This window comes from Symphalangus syndactylus, chromosome 13 (assembly GCF_028878055.3).
Source record: "Symphalangus syndactylus isolate Jambi chromosome 13, NHGRI_mSymSyn1-v2.1_pri, whole genome shotgun sequence".
Taxonomy (NCBI): Eukaryota; Metazoa; Chordata; class Mammalia; order Primates; family Hylobatidae; genus Symphalangus; species Symphalangus syndactylus.
In genome coordinates, this window is record NC_072435.2 from 34,731,849 (window position 1) to 34,736,575 (window position 4,727).

Sequence of the window (4,727 nt, forward strand, 5' to 3'; positions counted from 1 at the left end):
CTCCGCTCACTGCGACCTCTGCCTCCTGGATTCAAGCAATTCTCATGCCTCAGCCTCCCAAGAAGCTGAGATTACAGGCATCCACCACCACACCCAGCTAATTTTCATATTTTTGGTAGAGATAGAATTTCTCCATGTTGGCCAGGCTGGTCTCAAACTCCTGACCTCAGGTGATCTGCCCACCTCAGCCCCCAAAGTGCTGGGATTACAGACACATGCCACCACGCCCAGTCTAATTTTTGTATTTTTAGTGGAGATGGGTTTTCTTCATGTTGGCCGGGCTGGTCTTGAACGCCTGGCCTCAAGGGATCCACCTGCCTTGGCCTCCCAAAGTGCTGGGATTACAGGCATGAGCCACCGCGCCCTGCCAAAACCTACATTTAAAACAGAAGCCTTCACTCATTCTTCTTACTTGAAATGCTCAGCGATGTTTAATTATCCAACACTTCTTGGATGTTCTTGGCAAACCTCCTTCCTTCATTCCTGCAGTTAATTAAAACCGAACCTAACAATTTTCTCATGCTCTCCTGGGGCCAATTTTAGATATAGAGCACCTGACTCCCACTGCAATTGATTTTTTTTCTCTGCAGTTGAAACAGGAGGCTGGAAGAGGATTTGAATGTAATGCCTTTATCCCTTGACAGTAGCTCAATACTGCATGAGTGAAGATGGTGCTAGTGGGTTAAGCACTCGGAAACAGTTCTTATCTCAGACATGCAACCACAAGCCCCCGTCCTTTGTGCCTTCCAGCTCCTGTTTTGTCTGGGTTTACAAAAGTGATTTTAGGCCGGGCGTGGTGGCTCATGCCTGTAATCCCAGCACTTTGGGAGGCTGAGGCAGGCGGATCATTTGAGGTCAGGAGTTCGAGACCAGCCTGATCAACATGGTGAACCCCCCCGTCTCTACTAAAAATACAAAAAAATTAGCTGGATGTGGTAGTGCCTGCCTGTAGTCCCAGCTACTCCAGAGGTTGAGGCAGGAGAATGGCTTGAACCCGGGAGGCGGAGGTTGCAGTGAGCTGAGATCGTGCCACTGCACTACAGCCTGGGCAACAAAGTGAGACTCTGTCTCAAATAAAACACACACACACACAAAACAAACAAACAACAAAAAAAGTGATTTTATCCTGGTGTGCCTTGAAAGGGCTAAATATGCAAAGTGGGCCCCGAATGCTGAAAGACCTGAGAACCAAAGAATGAGGCAGACAAATCCAGTCTGCAGGTAAAGATTGTTGATTGGGGAAAATTACAGACAGAAGCGTGGTCTTGCGCAGCTGCAAGACAGGTAGGTCTCTGCATTGTTACTCCTCAGACCCAAGGCTTATATACCATAGAGAAAGACTATATCTGCTTAAGCAAGACAAAGAAAGGCAGCCCTCCAAAAAAGGCAGGAGAACTACATGCATCATAGCTTATAATTTGTGCTATAGTGACATCAAAGTTGACATGTTCTTACACTAAGGACAGTATTAAATAAATTTCTGATGGGTGTCTCTCACTGAGTATGCTCATGGGTACGCCTCGGTGGGCTCAGAACAAGGTCAGGAAAGACATGTGACTTTTACTTTTGTGCAAAAAAACAGGATACGTAGGACTGTGCAATGCTGGAGGCTGTCTTCCCAGCCTATGGATCAAATACCTGGGAATTTCACAGTATCATTCTTTTTTTATTTTTTTTTGTTTTTGAGACAGAGTCTCACTCTGTCACCCAGGCTGGAGTGCAGTGGCACCATCTTGGTTCATTGCAACGTCTGCCTCCCGGGTTCAAGCGATGATCATGCCTCAGCCTCCTGAGTAGCTGGATTACAGGCACCTGCCAGCACGCCCGGCTAATTTTTGTATTTTTAGTAGAGAACGGGTTTCGCCATGTTGACCTCAGGTGATCCGCGCCCAGCCTTCATAGTATCTCTTGACATTAAGTCCACAGCAGTGTGTATTTTGGGGAAAGTCAAGGATTCAGACATGATACAGACAGTTCCACCCTCATGTGTGTGTCCTCCCATCACCTGTGTTCAGGTGTTATTGGTATCAGCAGTGAGTTTTGGATAGTTGTGTTGGTAAGAGACTGAATCTGTTTCCTCCCCAAAGCAGCATTCTCGGTTGGCGTGTGGAAGTTGCAGATACCAGGTGTGGAGACAAAAGTGATTCCATCTCGGATGATAATCTGCTGGGTTGACTTCTGATTAGCCTCCGTTCCATGAATGCCTCCTGCTCCCTACCTTATTTATTTATTTATTTTGAGAGGGAATCTTGCTCTTGTCACCCAGGCTGGAGTGCAATGGCACAATCCTGGCTCACTGCAACCTCCGCCTCCTGGGTTCAAGTGATTCTCCTGCCTCAGTCACCCGAGCAGCTGGGATTACAGGCGCCCGCCACCACATCTGGCTAATTTTTGTATTTTTAGTAGAGACGGGGTTTCGCCATGTTGGCCAGGCTGGTCTCAAACTCCTGGCCTCAAGTGATCCACCTGCCTCGGCTTCCCAAAGTGTTGGGATAACAGGCATGAGTCACCGTGCCCTGCCTCTACTTTATTTAATACTGTCTTTAGTGTAAGAACATGTCAACCTTGATGTCACTATAGCACAAATTATAAGCTATGATGCATGTAGTTCTCTTGCCTTTTTTGGAGGGCTGCCTTTTTTTTGTCTTGCTTGAGCAGATACACCCTTTCTCTATGGTAATATAAGCCTTGGGCCTGGGAAGTAACAATGCAGAGACCTACCTGTCTTGTGGCCTCCCAAGACCATGCTTCTGTCCGTAATTTCTCCCAATCAAACAATCTTTACCTACAGACTGGATTTGTCTGCCTCATTCTTTGGTTCTTAGGTCTTTCAGCATTTGGGGTCCACTTTGCATATTTAGCCCTTTCAGGGAACACCAGGATAAAATCACTTTTGTTAGACACAGAAAAAATAGAGCCCGGAAGACACCAAGGAGGAGGGCTTGTGGTTGCATGTCTGAGATAAGATCCCGTTCCAAGAATTTCTAAAAACCCCACAAGAAATTTCTTCCTGTCCTTCACACATCACCAGCACTGCAGACTAGCATGTTTTACACGTGTGCATATGTTTCTATGACAAGATTTATCACCAGGAGTTCTTTAGGAGTGCAGTAATTCAGAGAAGGTGCTCTTGGAAGGACATTTGCCCGGTAATGGCATCTCCACCAACGAACTGATGACAAATCTGGCTTTGAGCCTCCGGAACCAATGAACTCTGTTTCCAAGCAGCTTACGAGAACTTCCCCCTTTTTGCCTATAAGACCTTTCCTTTACCCTTCCCTCACTGGATGCACTCATGGTTTGCCATTCGGTGAATCCCGGATTAGAATCTTCTCTTCTCGCTCCTGAATAAATTCAACATATTTGAAGATAGTTTTCATGTATATATATGTATAGGTAATAAGGTTATATCTATACATATATAACAAGGTTATATCTATACATATATATATATACATGAAAACTATCTCCAAATATGTTGAATATTGTTATATATAGTTTCTCATATATATGTGAGAAATATAATTATGTATAAATATATACCTGAAAATATATCATATGTTATGTAATATATAATTATATGTTATGTTCTTATATATAATATAATACATACAGTTATATATAATATATATGAGAAACTATATATTACATTATATATAATATATAGTTACATGGTTATTTATGTAGTTTCTCATATATAGGTTTTTATATATAGTTTTCATATACATGTTTAGATATAACCATATATAGTTTCTTATATAAACTATGTATATATATATATGTTATAGCTATACATACATATATATGTGAAAATTATCTCCAAATATGTTGAATTTATTCAGGAATGGAAAAAGAGAATTATAATCCAGCATGTCTATTTATATATCTTATATTTGTATATGAGAAACTATATATAAATATAAATTTATATGAGAAAAATATAATATATATTATATACATGAAACATGATATATATTTGAAATATGATACATGATATATATATATTTTATTATTATACTTCAAGTTCTAGGGTACATGTGCACAGCGTGCAGGTTTGTTACATATGTATACATGTGCCATGTTGGTGTGCTGCACCCATTAACTCGTCATTTACACCAGGTATATCTCCCAGTGCTATCCCTCTCCCCTCCCCCCACCCCATGACAGGCCCTGGTGTGTGGTGCTCCCCACCCTGTGTCCAAGTGTTCTCATTGTTCAGTTCCCACCTATGAGTGAGAACATGCGGTGTTTGGTTTTCTGTCCTTGAGATAGTTTGCTCAGCATGATGGTTTCCAGCTTCATCCATGTCCCTATAAAGGACATGAACTCATCCTTTCTTATGGCTGCATAGTATTCCATGGTGTATATGTTCCACATTTTCTTAATCCAGTCTATCATTGATGGGCATTTGGGTTGGTTCCAAGTCTTTGCTATTGTGAATAGTGCTGCAATAAACATATGTGTGCATGTGTCTTTATAGCATCATGATTTATAATCCTTTGGGTATATACCCAGCAATGGGATGGCTGGGTCAAATGGTATTTATAGTTCTAGATCCTTGAGGAATCGCCACACTGTCTTCCACAATGGTTGAACTAGTTTACAGTCCCACCAACAGTGTAAAAGCATTCCCATTTCTCCACATCCTCTTCAGCATCTGTTGTTTCCTGACTTTTTAATGATCGCCATTCTAACTGGTGTGTGAGATGGTATCTCATTGTGATTTT